Genomic DNA, 27,473 nt, shown 5'->3' with positions numbered 1-27,473 from the left:
GGGCCTTGGGGAGCTAATCATGGCTTCTAGGAGTTGTAGGTACCTACCTACTTTATGTTTGTTTAATTTCAGGTAAAAAATACAGGAGTGAAAAAAAAAGCAGTATTTAAATTAATAGTATATTGCTTTGCCTTATATATTCTTGCAATATTCGACTTCTTATTATTAAACCTAATATATTATTAACATCTAGAACCACAATAGAGAAATTGTAAGAATCTTCTTTATTACCCTTGAAAAGTATTTTCTCTCTTCCTTTTTATTCGACATGCGGCGTAGGACAATTAAATATCACCCTGGAAAGAAAATTGGTTTGTAAACAAAAAAATAAAATATGGTCGTGACTTCATCGAGGACTACGAAATAAGCTTTTCATATCAATTTGTCAAATCATAAACAGTTACAAAGTACACACACATGCCATCCATTATTGGCACAATATTTGCTTATGAAAGCAGAAAAATATAAATGATCGTATTAGATTCATAATTGTTACATATTTGCTGTAACTTATTTTTAAAATGTGTTTTTCAATTAAAAGACACATCAAGATTGTTTACCTTATTTCTAATGCTAAAAACATATGAACTATAGATAGGTACGCCATAACCATTATGGTTATTATAATAGTTCACTTCCTCGGTGGTGTTCTTAAAGCTAAAGCGCTTCTCACATCTTAGTGACTTTAGAAACGGACAGCTCCGCGTTTGAAACCTACAAGCTTGCCTAGTGTGTTTCTTTTCCTGACTCTCCACTTCGGGTCCCGTTGGCACATTCCTGTTAACAATACTTTCCTTTGGGTGCTGGGATATCAATCGTGTCTAGGATAATGCTGGACTTATTCTGAAAAAAAAAACACAATTTACAACAGGAATATGAGAACCAAACCAATAATAGCAATTCCATTAATTATAGTTATTTACAAAAATATTTTATTTAAAAGGTTTATTAAACAGAAATTAATAAACTATATATTATATATTTTAAGGAATATTATCAAAATTTAGTATATAAGGCTCTATTACTTACATTTTTTCATATTTTTTCTCGTAATTAAATGTTGACAAAATTTGAAAGTTCCTTGACTTTGACAGGAAAAACTTAACCATCGACAATAAACTAGATTTTTTACCACCAAAGAACGAATGAAATAGCGCAACCCTGTTTCCGATTCAGTGTTGTCACATGTAAATAGCATTTATGTTTAGACTTTGATTCCATCGGGGAACACTGATGAGTCGCGCCGCGACTTTGAGTTCTCTACGCGGCTGTTGCAGTCGCGGGTACAAGTTGTGCTACGGAAATCGACAGATTTGACAGCCGCGGGAATGTCGACTCGAGTCGCGGTCTAAGTCGCGGATGCAAGATGTGCTAGAGGTGCTGATCGGAGCGGCGCGCGAACAATCTTATATTTGACCTATACACCATACGGGCAGTGGCCGCGAGTCGTCCTATAAGCTCGGTCTATAGGGGTTGGTCTGTGTTCTTATCACACCTGTTCAAGTTTAAATAAATTGATACCGTAAAACCACCGAACTATACAGTCCAGCATATTTATAGGTAGTAAAGTCCAACTACTTATACAATATATAGGTATAATTGGAAATTGAGAAATGTCTCAGGTACGGCGTCCCCGGTATAGTTAGTCCGAATTATAGAAAAAGCTTTTAAGTAACATTCGAAGAACTAAAAATATTGCAATCATACAACAGTTTCACCAAGCAAGGATACCTACGTTAAATCTGTCATCTGTCATCCATCCTCTTGTCAAATTGCCGACAGGGGTAATTGCACTTTTGTGGACCCACGGACTAGGGGAGCAAGAGTAATCAGGAGATCCCCGGATTTGCGAGTTGAAGGGACTTTCCTTAAGCGAAGCTTGTTTTCGAGCACCCCCGCCGCTCCGATATATTGGGTAGAGACTGTACGTTCCTGCAGTTCGTCACATCCTCCTAAGACCTGAGTTCCTTTAAAAAGAACAAATTAAAATAGAATTTTTAACTATAATGGAATAAAAGAAGGTTCCAAATTCAAAACTGCAAAAATGACTCTGGGTCTTAGGAGGTTAATTACGTTAGAAGCAGGATCAAGACAACTGGCGTGTACTCGTGTCGGAGGCCAAGACTCATTTTGGGTCGCTGAGTCATTAAGTCAGTCAGCTGAAGCAGAGTTATAAAATGTATAATTCTTTTATTTTACATTTAACCAATATTAATACCAATACTCGTAATCGTAACTATACCTAGTTTCATGCAGAAGCTTGTAATTTTCACAAAACCTATTTATTTGTCAGTTTCCGTGTAAACGACGTAAAAAAGCAAAATACCGCACAATCCTGCCCCGGGGGGTTGATAGACGAGAAATTTATTTTATTCGCCGTAAATCCTCCTAACGTTATCCCACGGACATATATTTAAAATAGATGTCGCATGGTCAGCGAGATTATTATTTTTGTGATTAGCGCTGCACCTATACTTTACACCTTCAAACAATATTCCAGTAAATGCCAAAATACATTGATAGTTCGGGTTTATTTATTAAACAACTTGTTGTGTAAAGTTAAATGTAGATGTACCACAAATATCTCAAATTTCGCCTCTGCAAATCATGGTCGCTGGCACGAATGCAAATCATCATTATTGCAAAGAAACATGTGAACAGAAACAGAGTAATATATAAGCTTAATTATTTCTCTATGATATAAAGTTAGGTTAAACAAAGACACCGGATAATCGCCACAAATTACCTTGCTCTGACCACATTCTGCGAGTTCTTGATTGACTGTTCTGACTGTTTATCCTGTGAGATGACTTATTGCGTAGTCTATTTGAATGGATATCTGTGGGTCCTTTTCATGCATTACAGGGGTCCATAAAGCGAAAGTTTCGGACACACTGCGGTCAGAATGCGGGTAGGGACAGTAAAATTTAAATTTAATCGGAATGGCCCTGACTGGTTAACTTCCACATTCTACATATAGTGACTCTGACTACACACACTAGGGGCCGATTCGAACTACATGTTAGTTTCATCTTGACGGCCTCCTAGCCCATTGGTTGTGATTCTGCTTACACTGTTAAAAATTATGTAATTTTACATGCAAAAAAATTACATAATCCTGTAAAATTCCCGAAAAATCTGGGAAATTTACGGAAAAATATGACATTTTACGTAATTCTCGTTAAAATTTACGAGAATTACGTAAAATGTCATATTTTTCCGTAAATTTCCCAGATTTTTCGGGAATTTTACAGGATTATGTAATTTTTTTGCATGTAAAATTACATAATTTAATTTAAAATTACATAATTTTTAACAGTGTAGGAAGCAGGAAGTCATGGGTTTGAATCCTATTTATTAAGGGAGTTTCTTTGTGTGTTTATCACTTGCAAATATTTGTTCCTCAGTCATGGATGTTTTATATGTAGACAATACATCGTCGTCAAGTAGGTACAGTCGATGTCAAAGATATGTTTACACTTTTGCATCTTGTTCCTCTGTAATACGGCGAAAATTGTAAACATATCTTTGACGTCGACTGAACACACGACACGGGCTTTATTGCGCTTACGCCTTATTGCGGTGGGACTAGGTCGATTTGTGTAAAATTGTCCTACTACACTTCTGTAAAGAGGCAAAATATATCTTATTTCTATGCTAACAAAGGTGTGTGACGATAAATTTTCACTTTAGCCCTCACTATTTGATGCTGGCCGTACTACTCAAAAATTATATGACCCATCCGAACATCTCACCCTGTATAAGTCAGCTCGCTCATGCATACAGATGGTCAGCCATTCGGGCCCTAATTATCAACGCACATTAGGTACGGGTCGAATAAATAGCCTTCAGTAGCTAGTTATTATAGCCTTTATTACCTAAGCAATAGAGTTCAAAGCAGCGGTTGGGGTACGGTTACCTCTCGACTCCGAATTCCTTTAACAACCACATTTGCAACGGTCGACAAAGGTGTATGGGTTATATTCGACCACTTAGCTTACTTTTATTATTTAGCCTGACGTTTCGAACGTGACGTTACGTCCGTGGTCACTGGCAGACCACGGACCTAACTGACTGACGGAGTGGACGGACTGATTCTGAATGAAATTATGAGTTAAAATCGTGTTAGTTTCAATTTAAATCAACACGACTTACACGACGTGCATTGAGTTTTCATTCCAAATCGCTTGGTGAGTTGATTGCTTGGATACACATACGTAATACGGAGATTACGGACCTTGAGGTCACGTTAAACTGGCAGCTAAAACTCAGTCGCGCTTGCGCAAGCAATTGGAACACAGAGCGTAGGGGCCGGCACTCGACAACCTTAAAAAAATAGTTTTTCAAAGAGCCACTGTGTATGTTTTTTTGGAGAGCTGAATACGCCGCTGGCAATGTAGCTCGCAGGCCGCGATTTGTCAACGGCCTAGGCCAATAAAAGCAGTCATTGACGGCCGCGATCGCTGCCCTGGGCAAATAATGGCGGCCATTGGCGACCGACGCGAGTATTTACGGCCGCAGCGTCACTAGCCCGGTTTGCATTTCCGTGGCGAGTATTCGTATTTTAAAAATATTATACCAATGTCATAGGTACCAATATCTGCATCCCGCTCTCACTGATATATTCAAAAAATCAAAAAATCAAAAATCAAAATTTATTTATTTGTAAACATATTGTTGCAAAAGAGATGTAAGTACTGAGATACATAAGTCTAATATTTGAATCGTAAAAAAAATGAATAGTAGGAATCAATAAATTGTTGGTGTAAATGTGTGGACAGACTATTGAGCATTAATGTTAAATAGTGGCGTTCATTTAGGCATAATAACAATCGAATGCACATTTAGCCACACAGGTAGTTGAGTGTGCTCAGAGCATAAAAAGGTCAACCACGGCGTTGCATGAACAAGAGATTTCCTTTGGCAGGATTGGTCCTTAGGACAATGGATAATGGAATGGATAGTCCTTAGGATAATGTATGTTTTTTTTTTCGTTTTGCGTTTTTCGATGAGCGATTGTCACCCCGACTAGGCGCCGGTCAGCACTCCATTTCCACTTTATGCTGCAAATGCGCCTTGTATTATGCATTAACTTCTACAAATGATACCAAAATACTTAAAGGAAAATAGTTTTAAAGTAAACTCACTGTCTCGCGCAAGACTCGAACTCGCAATCCCGGTATCCCGGACACCAGCCGCGGCCTGAATTTTCTATTTTGCTTTTATTTCGAATTACGCTGAGGGCAGACGGTTGCAGGACTTGCAGGCAATAAATAATTGTATAAAATCAATTTAAATACACCAGGGCGGCAGAGAATTAACAGAGTAATCTCGCCTGTCACAAATAAACGTCAAAGCACCGGCGGCTCTGGGGTGGAGGGGCAGGGGTGAAGGGAGCCTCCCGAATTCAATCAGATATTCTAAATAATCGCGGAGTTCCTCATTCTTAAGACACATTTACACGGGGCAAGTCCTCGTGACGCTGTATTGTGGTATTAGCTTTATCAAACCAAGGCATCTACATTAAAATAGAACTTGATTTAATTTTTTCTTATTTTATTTGTTTCACAGCGCTTTTAAAATTCGTTTGAATTGCACACCAAAGAATAGAATAGAATAGAAACACTTTATTGACAAACTGTGTACACTTGTACAGAAGATGACATTTATACAAGAACATTGTCCCAACAGTTACCCGACATGGGAAGTTTACATAAAAGATTGTTTCTCCTTAAAATAACTCCATCTATCAACTCACTTTGTATTCACCCTCATATATTTCGCGCCGCGCTCACATTTGACACTCTCACTTGTCAAAACGCCACCGCGATTAAAAGGTTGTATTAACTTTCGCTGTCCGTTGCCAAACCATTTATTTTATACAGTCGTCCACACTGGTAACTTACAATTTCGTTTTACTTATGTCATTTTTCATCATCATCATCACCATATCAGCCAGAGGAGACAGACATAGGCCTCCCCCAAAGAGTGCCACAATGACCGTGATGAATGTCATTTTTTAACCGACTTCAATTTCATAGAAGGAGGAGGTTCTGTATTCGGTTGTGGCTATGTTTTTTTTTTCTATGTACGTTCACCGATTACTCCGACATCCGTAGTCCGATTTGAGTAATTCTTTTTTTTGTTTGAAAGGAGCTACCTCCAAGTTGGTCCCATATTAATTTGGTTCTGTTCTGATCATGGGATCCATGAGGAATTAAGGGAACTCCTCAATTTTTAAAGGCACAAGCATGGTGATTTGGGTGTTTTCTTAAGCAATTCGAGCATTTTCTGCCGAAATCCACCAATTTGATGAAGTAGACCTGATGATGATGATGGTTATGATGATAATGATGATGATTTTTTAAAATGTAGTTGTTCAGCGATTACTCCGGCACGGCACCTGTGATCCGATTTGAGTAATTCTTTTTTTGTTTGGAAGAAGTTACCTCCAAGGTGTTTCCGTATTATTTTTGGTTCTGGTCTGATGATGGAATCCATGAGGAATTGATGGAACTCCTCAATTCTTAAAGGCACGTGTAAAGTGATTTCGGTGTTTTCTAAAGTAACTCGAGCATTTGCTTCCGAAAACCACCAATTTGATGTAGTGCGACTGTATCCTTACCATGAGTTTGATATTGATATATTCGCTAACGTCTTCGTAACTTACTTTTTATGCATCTCGCTCGCACTAATATGCCAGTACGAGCGAGATGCAAAGAAAGTAAGTTACACACACGCTAGCGAATATATCAATGTCAAACTCGTGGTAAGCTGGTAAGGCTACTGATCGGGGGTTAGGGTTAGGAGTTAAGGGGTCAGGGATTAAGGGGTCGGGGAATGGCGGTTGAAGGGTTGCTGGTTCAGGGTCGAGGGGTTCCTGGATCAGGGGTTGATGCGCTGTGAGGTTGAGTGATCGGGGCGGAGGATGGATTTAGTGGAAGTAGTGACAAGAATTATAATTTCTCAGACGGAATCGAGAAAATTCCTGATTACATATTTATTAAAGTAGGTACATGAATTTAGTGTTAAACATGATCTTGTTTTTCATTCATGCGTCGCGCTCTTAACAATGCGTTAAAACTAAAAATGGAAAATTAAAAACTTTTTACAAAAAAAATCAAACCGACTTCAAAAAGGATGAAATAAAATATTATCCTTTTTGAAGTCTATGCGTTAACAACTGATTTGTTTGAAGTCGGTGCCAAGCCAAGTAGTAACAATACCAGTCAAAAATAATCAGCTTTATGGCTATAAATCCCATTAGCACCTGTACTAATAACTATTATAAATGTGTAAGTAATTCTGTCTGCCTCTTTGTCGCCTTTTCATGGCTAAACAACTGAACAGCTATCGGTGAAATTTGGCAAGAAGGCAAATTTCTTGAATTGTTTTATATTTTCAAATGTACCTAGTCCTCTGGATAAGGGACGGGAAATAACGCAGTCCCAATCTCACACTTGCGTGATATAGACTGTTCGAGCATTAGTAAGAAATGCTCTTTAAAAAATTCGACGGAAAAAAAATGCATTGGATTTCCACTAATGTGCCCATAAACATGGTAAGTACAGACTGCGCCAAAAAGGTTTGATCGTGTGTTCTGAGGTGTGTTCTTAGATACAATCGACGTCAAAGATATGTTTACACTTTTGCACCTTACTCCTTTGTAATAAGACGAAAAGTGTAAACATATTTTTAACGTCGACTGTACCTACAGAAAGTACGTTCATTGTCGTCGTGTAAGGCAATCCAACGTACATCCTTATCGAATCGCACCAAAATCATGGTATGCTTCAAAATTTGGCTTGGCACCGACTTCAAACATATCAGTTGGTAACGCATAGACTTCAAAAAAGATAATATTTTATTTCATCCTTTTTGAAGTCGGTTTGATTTTTTTTGTAAAAAGTTTTTATGTATTTGAATATTCTGTGTGTATTTTGGCAAACAAATTATCTATCTATCTAATCTGTAAGCCCTATCCCCTATTGCAAAGACTAACAGGCATATTCGGATTTCGAGATAATCACAAGATCTTGAGACGATTTAGAGATCAACTAGATCTACATTATGTAGATATCGACTAGATGTGACTTGGATATCTAAGTCATAACTTGTCGAAATCGTTCAAGAGTACCCCCAGAATCGCGGAAACGTCAAATTTGACATATCTATCTTACAAATATCTTTAAATTATCCGTATCGTAACTTGTTGAAGTCTAGTAGAAATCTAATTCATTTTCCGAATCGAGCCGATAAGGTCCATTGGTGGTCAGTCAGTGGGTAAAGCTAGGAATTTATAACAGAATACAAGATATGACACGTCGCGCGAATCTTGCGACGGAAGATATGGCCCATGCGCGGTTTTTTTTTATGTTAACTCAATTCCTCTGAAAATATACGTCTGCTTAAATCGTAAGAGCCCTGGTGATAGCACGACGATAGGGCCACACACACAACAGAAAGACGATAAAAACGGAGCCATCTTAGGCCCACTGGGTAGCATGATCACAAATGTACTGGTTATATGCCAGTTTCCTCGATCGTAACATTTTAAACCGTAGCCTTTACCCGCCATGCGACCACCACAGCCACCGTACATTCAACGCCAGATATAAATCATAATCAACTTTATTACAAAGTAATAAAGTACAAAATCATATAAGAATCAGGTCAACCCCTGCCCCCTGCCCTTGTGGAAGGTCGGCAGACAAATGACACCCGCTATCGACAAACAAATGCTGACCGTCCCTCTGATGGACCTAGATAATGTATGGCCGTTATTCAGGACACTTACGGACCATTTTCCCTTGACCCACATTTACGTATATATTTCAAGCGTTTAGGGATCATGTTGTATAAGGAAACTGGTGATGTTTGAATGAAGCTGAATAGGCTTTACGAGTTAGAATGAGATGTCAATTTAATGCGAAAGTCTCCGAGGATTGGAATGACTCAATTCTACATGTTAAATAATTTAGAAATAGAAGTACAGTAAAGTTGTAATTTATGAACCATTTTGTACCTTGTCAAAGTGACAATAGTACGAGTATGAGGTACCTAGCGACTTTCATATTGATTGTCACTGTGACAAGGTACGAAATGGGTCATAAATTAATACTTTCGACACACACACAAGCGAGACATTAAACATATAAAAAAAACGTAGAAAGAATAAAGTGGCACTAAATGGCCTCATATATTCTCATGAGATATTATATTTTTGAGCGTTGTTATAATTTAATACAAATATTTCTTATAATATGCTAAAAGAATTTGTTTCTTAATCAAATCATTCTGCCACTATTAAAATTCAAATATTTTAAGGATGTGCGTCGTTTTCAACAAAAAGGTACAACTATACTCAAAATCGTAATTAGATTCCAAAAAAAGTAAGACAATGTTGCCACTGCAATAATTTGATTGTAAAATAGTAAATTCCTTTTTATAAATAAACACGCTATAATTTATTTATTGGTAATTTTACTCCTACGATTTAAAAAAGTACTTTTATTTACTTATTCTTACATAAATACAAGACGCGCTAGTAAAAAGTGGCAACATTGTCTTACTTTTTTTGGAATCTAATTATGATTTTCAGTTCAGGGTATCAATATTCAAGGCACTTCCGGTTTAACAATGCAATTAAAAACCGACATTTAGAAAACATTCCAAACAGATCGTGACCTGAATTAGCCCATCCGAATCAGCTTTTTTAATGTGCAAACTTTGTAATTATTGAATTTTAATACTAAGTTAACACAAATTAAGTTATTTTAATGAAAATATTAACTTGTGTTATTTCAAGTACCTACACACACTACTATAAACATGACAGACTGAAATAAATGTCATATACGAAAGAAAACGTGACCAAAGCTTCCAGTGCCAAAGGCTGAAACCGAACCAGCGTCCTCAGCAATCGCGGCAAATGCCTAAACCGCTGGCCACCTGTGCCACGGTGGCATGGGCATTTAGATACCTATTTCAGTTTATTGAATTTTGTTCAAATTTCGATTTAACGGTCCCCAGTTTACGTCAGATCAGAATGACTAACCATCCATGTAAAATTTAAAACGCCTTATGTCGCAATCTTCGACTCGAAAATCACGAATTTATATCCAACCCCAGGGTGGAAGGGTAAGGTAAATCAATTTGGGTAGCTCGGGGTCCCAAATTCGATTCCCGGGCGGCGCTCTTCGGAAACCGTTATATAAATATATAGCCATTGACACTGACACAAATTTGATTTATTTTGGTGGATATATTTTTAGAATTTTGCAGGCTATGGATGAAACGAATGAGGTTTTAGGTTGGAAAACGCAAAATCCGCAAACTGATAACAGAGATTTAGGTTATAGTTATATTGGACCTGTATTATAGTTTGTTTATGCATAGATAAAATAAAATCATATAATGAAAATCCACGTATGGTCAGATTTTTGAAGTGAAAACTTCTTTAGCGGCGCTGTGCACTTTTTGTGATGAGGAAAAAATGTTTTTTTAAACTCGCGACAGGTCACGTGTGCGTAAGACGTAAGATTCGTAAGACGGACACGTGACCTGATCGAAAAACGGTTACAATGTCATTGAGTTTTCACTTCTACCGGCACTCCCGGAGTGCAACCAATTGTATTTTTTTTTTTCATTTTAAAAGCTCTCAAAAAGTTTTAAGAGCTCTCTTTTTGTTAACATACCTATTACAATATTTTTAGAGCTTAGTCGCTAAATATAAATAGGATTGAAAGTTAACTTGTATTGCGGACAAGTCAAGAGCGTACGCTAGTAAATAGTATTTGACTTGTCATACTGCTACCCTGTATAAACAGATCAGGGATTAACATAACTACCCCCTCTAAGACTGGCCGAAGGGTGAATATTAATATAATTATTTGACCACAAGCAAGGACCAAGGGACGGACCGAGACACGGAACCCCTCAGCGGAACCCTATTCAAATGAAATGATTCGCAAGACGGACATTAATGTTCGCTTAGTGATGGGACTACGGTATTCCCGTTTTTACGAATATTTCTTATCGATAAAATTGTTTTGGGAAAATTTATCTGCGCACGGGAACATTTTCCAAATAAGGGAATATTAAATACACTAAACCATCTAGCCGCCCATACGTCAAAACTAGTCAAGATCTATTTGTCAAAATAATTATTAATAATGGAATAGAATAGGAGACCTCTTTATAGGTCCCTGGGCGGTTAGAAATGTTAGAATATACTTTTATATCTACAGTCATAAAAATATGTAAATAGTGTGTTCTTTCCCATGTTCCCTCGAGTCGAGAATATTCCCGGGCACATTATATAAAATTACCTGCCTTAGGAATATAATTTCCACTGATTTCTCGAACAACTTGTATGTCAAATCGATGCAAATTATATTACATCAACTATACCACCGGCCCATCACTAGCACTGCTGCATACCTAATGAACACCGCTGAAAGAATACAAATGAATACAAATTGTATTTGGATGCAGACCCACTGTCATGTTTTATTTGTGCCACAATCTCCTCTCCTATTGTACACGTGGAATTAAGTATTGTACTGACATAACTGACCAATTATCGACCGTATGTCGTCGCAATAAGATTCACGAGCGTTCAATAATTGTGAACGATTGTTCGGAATAAAGCATCATTCGATATATTTTATGTTCTCATCTCCGGTGCAGACTCCCATTATGGGACCACTAAAGAAAATAAGGAATAACATGTTTCCTCAATAATGATTGGAAATCAGATACGTGTTTTCCGGAACAACAAGGTGACAGAAGCTTTTTGGGAAATTGTCGTATATGTATCTTTATTTAAATGGATGGACTTAACAAAAACGAAACGCTGTGGTGGAGGCGTCGAATGCGATTGCAATAATTTGACAAACGACATGTGATAGACTATTACCAACGTAAATAACCCATCTCCCTATAACATATATACTCTTTAGAGCTGCCTATTCCCAGACTGAAGGGCCGTGACAGGTGCTTTTTACCACGCATATGTGCGCTCCGTAAGCTACTTACGCGTTGACACCTGGGGACGGGTCTTATAATAGTCGCTTCAGTAAAGAGCGAGGAGAAATTTCTTAAAATGCTTTACGTGAGCTTTTTACATGCATTTTGACTGACACCATCTAAAATTAAACACATATTTATGACGTTCTTTATATACGTCTGTCAAATCTAAAAGAGCACGAGGTGTAATTGTAAAATGCTAAAATTTGAGCGGCACAGCCGAGATGTATTTTAAAACACCGTTTTATACTGTAATAGTTCGGCTACACCCCCAAAACTACATTATTGTTTTTAATTTACACGAGTCTTAACTGTCGGCGCAACTGTCGGTGAAATAAGAGGTCGCGCTCCCATACAACACTTTTACGGGAGTTCTTAATGCTTATATGAGGTAGCTTCGATTGTCTCATGTGCCCCGTCTAATAGTTGAGTTGCTCTGTGACGATAATACATCAAAGCTGCGTAATATTCAAAAGATAATCAATACCGTCTCAGCGATCTGCAGCACAGTATGAAAAGCGTAGAATAAACAAGTTTCGGATCGGGGTCGAAGGTAGTTACCATATGTACACAGCCACACGTGCGTGCCGTAATGGCGTTTCTATTAGCCCCGGTTGTGATTTCTTTGAATGGGTGAGTGCGGGCGAGTCGTGTTGTAAAACGAACCAGTATAATGTGATCTTGCTTGAGATCTCTTATAACCGGAAAGCCTGCCAAGTTTATACGCTTTGATTAAATCGGTCAAGCACGGGGCGGAGCGGCTGTATTATAGCAACGTTAATGCCTTGATCGGCGTTTAGAAACCCGCTACATAACGTCTGACTTAAAATTTACACTACAATGCTTGAAAATGCCCGAAGACGATTATATGGCATAATGACTATAACGTGGTCTGAATTGACACATGTGCATCGCGCCGTTGCCGGCACAGTGGAGTTACGTAAGGTTTTTCTGGAGACCTTCTCAATAGGTAGGTACCTGGTCCTCCTGGATCCAAACACTTCATTCTGACGCTGCGTATGGCGTGACGGTGTAGGAAACTGGTTTGCCTGAGCCCTCAATTCACTATAGCTCGTTTAGCGATTGAAATGACACCTTTTGTTCTTGGGAAAGCGGGGAGAGTTCGGAAAACACTTACCCCCGCGAAATGTGTAAACATTTTTGTGAGGCGCCATCGGGGCTGCCGCTTGTCAGATTGAAAACACTTGTCTTGATGATTGTTATGGGGGCGAGATGTAAATGCACCCTTCTACGTTTTACACGTTCGCGGTCTTTATACAAAGTTTAAGGATCGATTTGAAACTTGTGCGTTTTTTAGACAAAAATATCCTGATTACAACGAGTAATTAATTAATAATATGTAAGTAGATGGCGTATTGGGAAACAATTGTGCAGTTACTCCTGAACCGATGTCAGTAAATGGGCCTACTTGTCATCCAGGGCATTGGAACGGGTTACATTGTATAAAAACTGCGCTGCTTTTAAGAGCCAGCACTTACAACGAGTTAAGAGTTTTAACGCTTAGAAATAAACCATTTTGACAAAGCGTCCCAGTAGAGAACACCGACGACAACGTCTAATGTAATCTTATAGACGCACGCACTCAAATATTTAGAACGAAATTTGGTAAGTACTTTTTCCATGTCAGTATGCATTGCGTCTATAAGCTTACTTTAGATATGAGCGTATTTAAAAATACGGTCCATCATTCATTATCTTCCTAGCGTTGTACTAGCTTTTTGCCGTGGCAAAAAAGCCAGTACCAAAGGAATTTCAAGCCAGGATCACACGAGCCGTGGCTCATGGTAGCCTGGTGTCCTCTCAACGACGAATCCCAAGAATGACGAAAGCACTACACAAGACTGGCATTGATCCATCAACCCAAGGGGCAAACTAGTGTCCGGTTTCCTCGTGATGTTTTCCTTCACTGAAAAGCGACATAACAAAATAAATATTTATTGGTGCACGATCAAGGAAGCTCATCAGCTCACACCAGGGCCCCATGGGACCACAACAAACATATTTTCGCGGCATATTTGCTTAGGACCAGGGTCGGTGAATTAAGTAAGTTGGTCAGGATAAATATGAGAATTCGATTAGCAGGCGGAATAAGGAAGATGCTTATGGAATATTTATGTTGTTGTGCTACTAATCAAATGCAACTAAACGTGAAAAGAATGGAACAGTCTTAAATGAAGTATACAACTTGTGGGACGTGGAACCTTCATTAAATATAAAGTCTATGATGTAGTGTAGCCTAGTTTTATAAACAATTCTGAATCAAACAATTACGAATAGACAAAGAATCACATTATAACTATTTTTTTTTTGCGACCAAGGCGTTGCACTTTTAGTCCAGCAAAGATGCGATATACAAAAGTAAAGTTGCCTATGGTCAGATCCAGACATTATAGGTAACTTCCGAACGTGCTAAATTTCTAAACAACTAAACAGACAGTTAGGTAAGTACTTTCGCATTTATACAACTAATACAGTCAATCAATCAATCAATCACTTTATTTGCAATAAAACATACTTAAATGCATGCAAATACAATTATATGGTGCACAATAAATTCAACAAAAAGTATAATAAAACAATCACAACAATAGTAATTACAGATTAATAGAATGTCAGAGCAAAGAGTATAATAATATATGTGTCAGATGTCAACTAAGTATTCTTATTACAAATCATACATTTTAATCTAAAGCATTTGCAAAATATTCTTTAATAGAATAATAAGGTTTACTTATAAAGTAGTCTTTTAATTTAATTTCAAATGTCCTTTGATCCTTACATGACTTTATATTAATGTCCAATTTATTGAATACTTTAATTGCGGTGTTGTGTAAACTTTTATCAAAATGTTGAAAATTACTTTTAGTGGTCAAAAATTCATTCTTAGTTCTCAAGTTTCTGGAGGTATTTTGTCTACTTAGTTGGAATCGGTCTTTGTTTTTGAAAACGTATATACAAATACAGTAAAGATAAAGAGATATCACAGTTAATATTTTGTGCTCTATAAACAAATCTCTATGAGTAGCAGGCACACGTTTACACCCTGCAAGATATCGCAGAGCTTTTTTCTGTTTAAGGAGCACTGCATTTATATTTACACTATTTCCCCAGAGTTCAATACAATACTTCATCACACTCTCAAAATAAGCAAAGTATACTGTTCTTAGTGTCTCCTTGTCTGCTGTACTAGAAAGGGTTTTTAACGCATAGCAGGCACTACTAAGCTTGTTTGTGACTTGTTCTACTTGCTTGTGCCATCTTAAAAATGAATCCAGCTCTACGCCTAAGAATTTTATACAATCGGATTTGACGATAGGTATATTGCAGACAGGGTCAGGGCTATTGAATAGTATTTTTTATTCATAATTGTATATTCCACAAACGCGGTCCCTAATACCTACTTCAAAGTTATTCAAAATCAGTATCATAATTAGCATTTTAGGGTTGGAAAAAACACTAATTTGCATAAACATGATCTTGGGCGAACTTTAGCCTTCCATAACTTCCGTTAACTCGCAATTTATTAGCGCAAAAAATAAGCGCTCCGTTTTACGTCGTTCATAATTATGGTATTTGTCATTTTTTATAGCTTAAGTTAGATAATAAACCATTTAATATTGGTAGTATTTAGTCGTAGAACTGGTACAAGAGTCGGAAATCTTTCGAGAATACAGTATCAATCACACACACATAGTAGAAATCACCAGTTTTTAGAATCTCAAAGAGCCAGATTCGTAAGTAGTTTCATAGTGTTAAGCCCTTTGGAAAATCTGTTGTCTAAGGCCCCCTTGCACCATTCCACTAACCCGGGTTTAAGCGGTTACGCCTTTAACTTAGTGTCAAATTGTACTGGTAACCATGGTAACTCCAGGTTTAACCGGTTAACCCTGGGTTAGTGGAATGGTGCAAGTGGGCCTAAGTACCTATGTATTGTATTAGAAACCGCAAACAGGAGGCGTTAAAAAAAGGTTCAGAACGCTATATAACTAATGCCTATTCGTCGATTATTTCTCTCTTACTGAATTTTATGGCGAAAACCGAGACTTTCCTGCTCCAAGATTGATTTTCTGTAGAAAACCTGTACCGTGAGTACACTCTACCCACAAGGCACTCCACACAATCCAATATGTCTACACCGAGCACAATTAAGCTCAGAATTGAGTACGGCACGTAACTTAGGCCTGAGCCCTAATTGCCCTAAACTTAGATAATGTGGCCTTGTTTTGCGGGACTTGCGAAATGCGAACATTTGGGCCAATACGAAAATCGGGGTGTTTCCAGTACGATGCTAACTTAGATTGGTATTTTAGTTTTGGCTGCATTTAGCACTAACTAATTATTGTAGTGACTGGAGTATTATTTAGTTAATTTTCAAATTACCTACTTCATTTGATGTTAAAATTTGTTATTTGCAGAACAACAACACATTTAATTAACAAGCCAAATTTCCTTTGTTAAGGTTTATTATATTCATAATACGCCCGCAACATTGTCCTAGCAGGTATTAATCGTGTTCGAAGGTGATCTACTTGCCAGTTTTAATAACAGCAGGGCCGACTTACCTGTAAAGACACAAAATAATATACATATTAGTAATTTATACAAAACAAAAAATAGTATATTAAGACAGCAATAAAGTAGCAGTTTATGAGATTACCTTACAAGTAGGTATGTAGAGGGTCAATTTTCATATAGGCATTTTTTGCTGTCCACGGCTAAAACTCGAAGTCCACTGGACTAAAAGACTGGATATGAATATATTTTCATTCAGTGTATTATAAGCTTTAAGAATAATGTACAACTGTACCTTAAATATTATTTGTTTCTGAAATAATCGCATTTGAAGTTCCAAAAACGGCGAAATCTGCCGCTTTTTCGCGTCTCCCAGTGGCAGCATAGCCCAATAAAAAAAAATCATAACTTTGGATGTAGGTAACGTATTATTAATAACTTTGTATTTTCATAAAGATCATTTTCTAGAGAATTGATTTATACATTTCGATAAATTAATGCGTTATTTAATAAAACAAGGGAAGCCTTTTTATCGTTGTCCCGCGCGGCACTTGTTTTGTCATGACTTAAAGATCCCCCCAAAATCTTTTTTGTCTATTGAATAACGGTTATATTAAATTTACGACGTAATAGTGCGGTTAGTTGGGCGTTGATTACCACCGAGTGTGGACGCGGAAACAGTTTAATTTATATAAAAACAGGTAATTATATTGGTACGACTCTTTCGATATATTTTGGTACGACTACAATAACATTTGTATGGACGCTCAATATGTTGGTACACAGGCGAAATAAAAATGTGTATTTTATAATAATAGTTGCAAATATAGTGTTAAAATATATAGTAAAATAAATAAGTGAATCGGTTGTATTGTGTAGGAAATTTTGTTAAAAAATATGATTGGCGACATTTGTATGACGACATTTACACGGCTATTTTAACCGTAAAAATGTCGATTGTGGCATATAAATGTCGACATAGTGCCATACAAATGTCGAAAAGGTGCCATACAAGTGTCGTCAGGGTCTTACAAATGCCACGAAAATAATAAATAGTGCTATCAAAATTTTGATACTGCCATATAATGTCGAAATAATGCTATATACATGTTAAAAGCACCTTACAAATAGCTAAATAGTGCCATACAAATGTCGATATTTAAACGCCCATATCTTGGTAACTATAAAAAGTAGAGTGGTGCCTCCTACAGTATATTTTTTGTTGGTAAGAACCCTTCCTAAAACGATGATAATAAATCAGATTTTCCATAAATAAAAAATTGCCATACAAATGTCGAAAAACCACCCTCTTCAAAAATTGACCCTAGAACAATGAGACTATTACAGATATACTAATTATACTTTTGAAAGCGAACTGTAGAGAATGATCACTACATATTTGGAAAAGTTATCCAGGGTGGCAGATACTTGGCGCCTTGATTCTTATGCTGCTATTGATGCAGACCATAGTTTTCGTTTTCTATTGTAATTTTACTACATAAATACCATTATCTACAATATATTTTGTCTGTGTTCAAAATTATATGTAATTTTGAAAACTAGAACAAGGCAGTAGCTTATAAAGACAGCATACTAGGTCAACATAATATGGTAGAAGCTGTTCCAGGTGTCGTAACCTTCTGGCACATCCGCGTTCCTCGGCACGTTGCCACCAACTTGCTTACATTGTTCGCTAACTTGGCTTGCGATAGGAACATTTTTGTATGGTAATGAAAACGTCGCAAGCGTCGCAAGCTTGTAATATACACAACTATTGTTGTTATGCTTATAAGTTCAAAGCGCATATTGTATAGACTACTGGCCTACCACCTACCTACCACCAGGAGGTTATACAGAGTACAGAGTGATCAATCCAAATGGGTCAGTATGGAGAAGTCAGAAACTATGAGAGATAGCGAAATAGATTTAATAATAATGGCATTCAATTTTTTTTTAATCTCTCATACATAAATAACCTCATAGTTTCTGACTTCTCCATACTGACCCATTTGGATTGATCGCCCTGTATATTCACCACTAATTCCATTATTTTTAAATAAACATCAAAAACATCTCTTCAACAGCTTTTTTCGTTCGTAACTTCGCCCCGTCCCATGCGAGTTCTTTTTTCTGCACGCGCGCTGCATTTCGCCCAACTTTTAATTAAGAGACCCGTGCACGGCTCCAAACTTATTTGCATCCGTGCATCTTCTGTGCAGTGCAGGTGGCATTCGCTCCGAACTTGCCTATTGGAAAACTGATTTCACGTACTGTGAAGTTTCGAAGGCTGGCTGTTCAATTTACGTGTTTGTAAATAGAGTGATGAATGCAAAAAAATTGTACGCACTGGAAATATTTAGGAAGGGTATTAGTACCATTTGACGTAAAAATAGTATTTACCTGAACGGTTACCATCAGTTTGTCACTGACATAAACGCCGTCGAGAACGTAATTTACTTTCTATACATCCCGTTTGCACTAATATGCGAGTGCGAGCGAGATGTATAGAAAGTAAATTACGTTCTCGACGGCGTTTATGTCAGTGACAAACTGATGGTAGCCGTACATGTCAGTCGGCGACTAGTCGGTACAACCCTAAAAATACGTTTTTAATATTTCATTTCGATACATTTGAACAAAAGATATTTAAAAGTGTTAAGTATTTCTCAAAATTTCGGTGTAAATAAAGGTAAAATAAATATGGCGTACAAATTAAAAGTAAATTCACGCGATAACAAAGTTTTCTGGCTTATTAAACGCTAAAGCTTGTATCGTCACTTCGATGTTATTAAACTTATTAGATACCTACATGTTGACGAATAACTAGGTAGATACTGTATATACTTATACCTAGAATATACTTTGCTGAAACTGTAGGTCAGCCTCGGTATAACGTTATTACGTACCTAATTACGTCAGATCCGGCGCGGACAAGACGAGCTGTCAGATAACCGAGTCTGTCAGATTATGCGGATTACTCGTATTACTCCACTATTCCTAGTTACATGATATTCTAGAATATTCGCCCGTGAGTTATTAAGAGCCCATCAACGTGCACACTAGCGCCACTGCTAAATAATCGCGATTATTTAAATTTAAGGAAAGATATTTAAAAAGGGGGCCGCTACGTACTGTATTTCATGGGTTACTAATGGATTACCGAATTTTTTTGCCAGATTTTCATGTTCCAAACAATCTATCCCAAAAATATAAAAGCCAACTAATCATTTCCCAACTAAACAAGTCGCATATAAATATTATAAATATTTTCCAAGAGAACGATATGCAAAAAAAAATTTTGACATTTCCTTACTTTGGCAACATTTATTTTACTTAATTACTCGAAATAATTAGTTGCCAAAGAATACAAAAACCATAACAAAACATGACAAATATAACAACAGTTACGAAAAAAAAATTGCCAATTTTTATTTGAACAAATTTAAATTACGCCAAATGAGTACTTACCAAAGAATAAAAAAACCAAAACAAAACTCATACTCATAGGTAAAACTGTAGTATTTTTTTCAATGCCGGCTTATATTTTCTGCTCTGAGGAACACAAGGTAACTAACGAACCTACCTAGGTAAAAATATAGGTAATCATCTATCTAGCCCCTTTGTTCTGAGTTAGAGTATATCTCTAAGCTCAGTGTGCCGCTTGGCAAAGGCCTCCTCTAGCTCTTTCCATTGAGGTCTGTCGTGGGCCACTCTTCTCCAGTTCGGGCCCGCTGTGAGTTTGAGTTCATCCTCCCATCTTGTTCGAGGTCTCCTCTGGCTCCGTGTACAGCCTCTTGGGTACCAATCCGTTACAATCTTACTCCATTTATCCCGCCTGTCTCTCAGCATGTGGCCAGCCCATCTCCACTTCTGCTGGTCTATTTTGGTGAGTATGTCGGTCACTTTTGTTTTTTGTCTTAGGTCTTCGTTTCTCACTTTGTCCATTCTTCGTGTCCCCGTCATACTACGTTCCATAGACCTCTGGCAGTACTTAAGCCTGTCTCTGTGTTCTTTGTTGAGTGCCCATGTCTCACATCCGTATGTAATGCAGGGTAAAATACATGTGTTGAAGACTTTTCTTTTTATGGTAATGCTGAGATTAGTGGACTTCATAACTTCTTTCATGGACCAATATTTTTTCCATCCATTGGTTATTCTTGTATTTATTTCTTTGCTAGTGAGGTCTACCGGAGATATTAGTTGGCCAAGGTATGTATACTCGTCTACATATTCTAGTACGATCGTATCTATGTTTATTTCTGTTTTTATTGAATTGGTCATTAATTTTGTTTTTGTGGTGTTCATTGTTAACCCTACTTTTTTGCTTTCCTTGCACATATAGGTAATACTGTAGTGTATTTTTTTTCATTGCGGGCTGTTTAGTTTACCAAACCAAACTAACCACTTTACCTGACCCAGTCGTAACACATTTTTAATAACATAATGTTTTGGATAGACATAATTTGTCAAGTAGTGCTTTTGCAATACATTTATTTGAACAAACATTTTTAAGTAAAGATATTTTTGGACAAAATCATTTTGTCCAGTGATTTATTTGACAAAAATAAATTTGAGCGAACATTTATAGTCTAAGTCCCAAATGTTTTGGGAAAAAAACAGTTTGTCTTATAAAAGTTGTAAAGTAACAGTTTGGGAAATGATCATTTGTCGGATTTTAAGTTTGAGTTTAATCTATTATCTAAGTATGAGAATATAACTAGAGCATGAAAACTATCGCTTTCGATGCGTATTTAATTTACAATAAGCAAAAGAAATTTTCATAACATTCTTCATTTTACGACTATATGGGAAAGATTGAGTTGACAAACGTGCAGTTGGTAAAATTTGGTTGGGAAACGAAATTAGGTCAAAAAAGTTTCGGTAAATTAAAAGGATCCCGTATTTTATATTTCAGTACCTTTTGAATACATCAAACTAGTTTTTACGTTGCTGGATTCGTCGATCTATGCACTCAAAACAAAAACGGCCGTTTTAACTTTGGACGCATCGCGCGCCTATTGCGTTTAAAAACTTTCGAAAAAACTTTAAAACTTCCGAAAAACTTTTCTCCTTCGTTTTTTCAAAACCTGCAGCTTTACTTTTTAGGTCACAAGCAGTTAACTCTACAAATAAGACAAATACATGTGCTACATTTGAGCGCTCAAAGGATCGAATATATTCGTAATATAGAACAGCAGTTCCCAAAGTGTACCGACTCGCACACTGCTGCTGTCTTTGAGCATGAAGTTTCCGCGCGAGCATGCAAAATGCTCTCGAATGAATTGTCAAAGTCACTCCGGGCCCCAAAGTGCACTGATCAAGGCTCTGCAAGAGGCAAACCTTTTATCGAGTGAGCGAAAGCCCCTGACATAGACTGCCCACCGTAGACTCTGCATGATGCATTTACGAAGATCACAGAAACTGACACAAAAAAAATCATAGAAGAAGTGTCGGTCCGACTAATAGCTTCCCATACACGTACGGATTTGCCCGCCGGATCTGCCTGAAAGATGTGTCTGACGGGCACATCCGTCAATGTGTGGCGAGAAATAGACACAGATTTGTCCGCCGGATGTCTGTCCGCTGTCCGTGTTAAAAACCGATCGGGATGTGCCCGTCAGACACATCTTTCAGGCAGATCCAGCGGGCAAATCCGTACGTGTATGGCTAGCTAATAGGTGTCTCGGACGACCACAGAGCAGGCTCTTTCTTTGCCCAGCGAGCGTTTAAGTCTGGCGGTGCAAAGGGGCAACGCCATTATCCTTGGCACCATTCCAGAGGCAGGCGACTTTGGTGAGGTTTGTTATATTTAGTTCATAGTTTAGTTTAGAATAATTTATGTGTGTGTGTAAAAAATTGTGTATCTAAGTATGTAATATGTTAAGTTACGTTAAAGCAAATGCAATATTATTTATTCACGTCGTCCACAGCGTCTCCCGCACTGTGCCGTCCCGCACACTCCACTGGCACCACAGAAAACCAGCGCCGTTGCCCACGCTAGTCGTGCCAGCTGCATTGCTGAGTGGACAACTGGACACCATTTCGACTTCACATCTCTATTTCCACTGCTTTGTTTATCTTTGCCTTGTACTTGTATATTGTGTTATTTGTATTGATGTGTTGTCTGAATAAATGATTTCTATTCTATTCAATGTCTTAAAAATGCTCAATCTAGTCGCTAAATCCACGGCCCCTGAAACCCGTTTAGCCATCGTCAACGCAATCGCGTCCTTTCGATATCGACTCGGAATTGCAGTCGTTGAGACGTGAAATGGGACGCCCGAGGCGCCCCGCCACATTGGATCCGCACGCCGCTCCGGTGTGCGAGCGGGACCGCGATATATACGCGTAGCGTTGTCTCACTCACGCTGGAATCAGTGTGATAGCCGGGTTACCCTTCCTATTAGATTAGCTAAACTATGATTAGTTTGATTCAAATGGGATTGGTTTGGTAGTGCGTTTAGTTGTCTGATAAGTTGAGATTTTGACTGGAGGGTCTGAAGACGTGACACGCATTTATGGTTAAATTAGCTCATTATAGGCAGGCATAATCTGTGTACCTACCAGATTTTTATTAGAGGTATACAGAGGTACACTGTGGGTACAATCTACAGGGCGTTTTTTGAACAACTAGCCATATTGTGCGAGGTGATTAGGTAGGTCATACTGAACAACTTTTTCTATGGGACCAACCCCGAATACACAAAAAAAATTATGGCCGTTTCATACATTTTGGTCGAGTGGATGGTCGTTTTCTATGGGAAGGCCAAATTTTTTTTTGGGATTTCGGGGTTGGTCCCATGGAAAAAGTTGTTCAGTATAACCTACCTAATCACCTTGCACAATATGGCTAGTTGTTCAAAAAACGCCCTGTATACTACTCTGGCTAAACCACTTTGTCATTTAAAAAAGGCGCCAAATTCAAATTTTCTATGGGATTGACAACCCTTTTTCTACGTCGTTAACGCTTAGTTATTTCTTCTGCTATACGAGCCGAAGCTCGAACGACCTTGGCGACTTCCCTTAATATTCAAACATTATAACACACATTACTTTAATATCCGTAATGGTGATTTCACACACACTACCGACTCGCTAAAGCACTTGTCAACCACTTCTCTCCACCTGGCGCTCGCATTACGCATCCTCGCGCAAAAAGGCCTAAGTCATACGACTAACGCATATACAGTCGCCATCGGATATATCGGAGCGGCTATGGCGCTCAAAAACATCTGAACACGCACCCTAACGCCTTGACAATAGAGGCGTGTTCAGATATTTATGAACACCTCGACCGCTCCGATATATCTGATGGCGACTGTACATTGTTACGTTCAACATACATGTCAATATAACACTTAATATTAAGAGCGTTAAGGCACATAATCGCGTAAAGTTTTGTCCAATAATGGAAACCATTTTTCTAGTGTCGGAACAGGAGTGTGCTCGAGAAAGCTTTTGGTTTGAAGCGATTTTCAAAGTACAGACAAACGTTTAGAATAAACAGCGAGTCTTTGACAATCTTCTTGTTTGTTTAACTGAAAATTTAAAAGAAATTCCAGGAAAAAGAGCAACTTGAGATGTATTCTAGAGCTTTGAAGATACGGTGCGATTGTGAGATATGGTGAGAGACGATGGAATCTTAGGGAAATATTGTAATTTTGGACACTTTTTTGTAATAACTCGTTTATTTCCTCCCGGAACTCATCAATTATTGAAATGGAATTTGCGATAAAATCCATAAGTTTAGATTTCTTTATTGGCCTAATAAAAACAAATACTTTTCTGGGTTCTGACTTGGGTGTTTGGACTGTCCGCACCAAATTATCAGACGTGTTTTTATGTACGAACAACTAGCTATTTTTGAAATCGTTTCTATTCTTGTACCTACTAAAGATTTTAGGCATTTCCTACGCAGCAAAATTCAGCAAAATCACGTTCCTTCAATCAATAAAAAAGAAAAAATATCTACATATTTTCGTACTGTCTACTCATATACGGTGTTTCAAGTTAGAAAAGGTATCGCAATGGAAAAACCTCCACACGTTATTGTAGATGACTTTTCAAAATGTCAAAGGTGAGCTCGTTACGGGTCCCAGTAGAGCAATCGCTATTCATCTGGACTAATTGAAAGCAACTCGCTCACTACTGTAGCCTACACTCTAGGCCCTAGACTCCCTAGAGGGTGCATGGAACAACTCTTGAAACACGTTGATAGATAACCAGGGATACCCGATTCAAGGCAATGCTACAGATTGAAAACATAAATGAAACAAGTAATATTATACATTAATAACAAAATAAATTACTATCTATTAAAATATTTTAATTTGTGTTATTTCAAGTAGACACACTACTATTTAAATTACAAATCGAAATAAATGTCATATACGAAGGAAATAAAAAATCGGGCAAGTGCGAGTCGGACTCGCGCACGAAGGGTTCCGTACCATATAAAAAAAAACAAAAAAAAAGCAAAAAAAAAAACGGTCACCCATCCAAGTACTGACCACTCCCGACGTTGCTTAACTTTGGTCAAAAATCACGTTTGTTGTATGGGAGCCCCATTTAAATCTTTATTTTATTCTGTTTTTAGTATTTGTTGTTATAGCGGCAACAGAAATACATCATCTGTGAAGATTTTAACTGTCTAGCTATCACGGTTCGTGAGATACAGCCTGGTGACAGACGGACGGACGGACGGACGGATGGACGGACGGACGGACGGACGGACAGCGAAGTCTTAGTAATAGGGTCCCGTTTTACCCTTTGGGTACGGAACCCTAAAAATGACCAAGGCCTGGACAGATGCTTGAACCTGAACAGCTCAATGATGACAATTTCCAGAGGGTTTGTGGCGCCCCCTGGCCATCCCTAAGGTAGAACCATACTTCGGTAAGTAATACATTGGTTTGAAATAAAAGCTACACAATATTTTTTTTTTAATTAACTTGCAATGTTTGCCGTTTGGGTCAAACCTTGCAAGTTAAATTAGACACACTTCCCGTTATTCAATTGATCTGAAACTTCATAATATATAGGTACAGAAGTAAGTTGGGTGACAATACTTACAATGCAATATTATGAAGTTGGGGACAATGCAATATTATGAAGTTGGGTGACAGTGACACTTACAACGCAATATTATGGATCTGATGATGGACACAAATTAACAAAACATCAGTTTTGTGAGACAGCGGGCCTTCAGTACGATTTACTTCAGTATTATTTATCTATAAGTACCTACTGTGGTATGTTTAAAGTTAGTGACGAATAAAAATAACCTCCCTAAGCGATATGAATTGCTTAAGAGTTAACGACCTAACTTGAGTAGTTTTGGTTCTTTTTACTCAGAGAAACTACGTTACTGTTGCATAGTATTTTCAATCAATACGGCAATTTCGCGTGGATCCACTATCTCGGTAAAGCGGGCAATCAATCTCTGCCGCGGGGCAGCGCTGGCCGATCCCCGCCGATCGTTTATACATCTTACGGAGTTTGCACTTTCAAGAGTTGTTCTCTTATGTTCTGAGTAGGTAGTTGCAGTTAAACTCTTCAAACTTTAACCTTTAAACGGTCTTGATTTTAAAATATCCGCAATCCAAGCCGCATTGCCACTGCAGTCCTAAAACTTTTGTATAAGACGAAAAAAAGATGATGTTATAGGATGGTCATTTTTGCCTTACAACGTAGATTGTGCCCTATACTAAAGTAAGGTTAAACTAGCTAAAGGCTAACATTTTGTAAAATAAAGTCATCAGTACAAAGATAGCCTAGCTTTTTCCATTAAATAGGTTTTTTTTGCTTGTTGAAAGTACGACGAGCTACCAGTTTTGCAGCTGGGTGTACACCTTCATCTGTTAAAACATCAGTTTTGTTAGACAGCGGACCTTCTGTACGACATACTTACCTACTATCTATCTACACCTACTGTGATACAGTCAGCAGCAGAAGTTGCTAAGCGGGCGAGGTGTTCACGCCTTGACGCGCTCTTATTCTCTTAACAATAAAGTCGAATCAAAATCATTTTGAACACCTCGCCCGCTTAGCAACTATTGCTGCTGACTGTATAATTGTATACATATAGCACATTTTGTTAGAAGAAATGTTGAACCACGTACTACTAATGTGCTTAAGTAGATGGCCCATTACGAAAAGAGCTTTATAACTACCAAACTGGCATAATTATTTGTATAATACCATAAAACCTAACCACATTTATAAGTGTTAATAGTAACCTAGTGGAACGTAACCATGGCAACGAGTGACATAAAGAAGTCGATTCACCCATAAGTAGTCAAGTGTGCGTATAAAGGCGTAGTAACTCACGCGCCGCGTTAACCCCACGCGTCATAAACCAGAGCAAATAAAATGGAATAACAATGGAACTTGTTAAGAAGACCGTAAATCCGCGTTGATATGCCCCGGACATTAAATAAAGAGCAAGAAGGTTATGAGCCCCGTGAACCGGTTATAAAAATGGTGATTTTATTGGGGTCGCACACTATCAAGGTTCACGAAAGAAAGCGCACACGTCCAGGTGAAATTTCTTTGATAAATAATACCTGCCCTTTGCCCTCGGTACGTGCTCGGATTTCTGCAAGCCTAGTGGATTCCGTAACCGATGTTTCTTATCTTATTGCGATGTGATTTTTTTTTATAGTTCTTTCGATAAAAACGGAGCTCCCAATTTCAAGAGAATTTGTTCTACTTGCTTACGGAGGCGTTTTTATAGAAAACTAGTGGTTTAAGCGTCTATGTCGCCCCTAATTGCACCAATGTTCGAAACGAAGAGCACGACGTGTCGACGTCGACAAAACGTCTTTCGGAACTTTCATTTCGCTCAGAAACAATTTGCGGAACGATGATTTACCGAATCGCTATTTGTCGATCGTCGCTCTCATCCCGCC

General features: G+C 37.9%; 1 protein-coding gene and 1 long non-coding RNA gene across 2 annotated transcripts in view; both read right to left on the bottom strand.

The window, feature by feature from the left end:
• The window catches only part of LOC134795192 (neurobeachin-like), an 868,575-nt gene that overhangs the window by 474,379 nt on the left and 366,723 nt on the right, over window positions 1-27,473 (bottom strand). The window lies entirely within an intron of this gene.
• Window positions 104-1,383, bottom strand: LOC134794993 (uncharacterized). Its single transcript, XR_010144749.1, has 2 exons — window positions 719-1,383; window positions 104-296 (listed from the first exon to the last, which is right to left on the bottom strand). It is a non-coding gene; the product is annotated as an uncharacterized LOC134794993 (long non-coding RNA).

This window comes from Cydia splendana, chromosome 11, assembly GCF_910591565.1.
Source record: "Cydia splendana chromosome 11, ilCydSple1.2, whole genome shotgun sequence".
Taxonomy (NCBI): domain Eukaryota; kingdom Metazoa; phylum Arthropoda; class Insecta; order Lepidoptera; family Tortricidae; genus Cydia; species Cydia splendana.
Note: the sequence above shows the minus strand (reverse complement) of the source record. Positions and strands in the feature narration are given on the sequence as shown.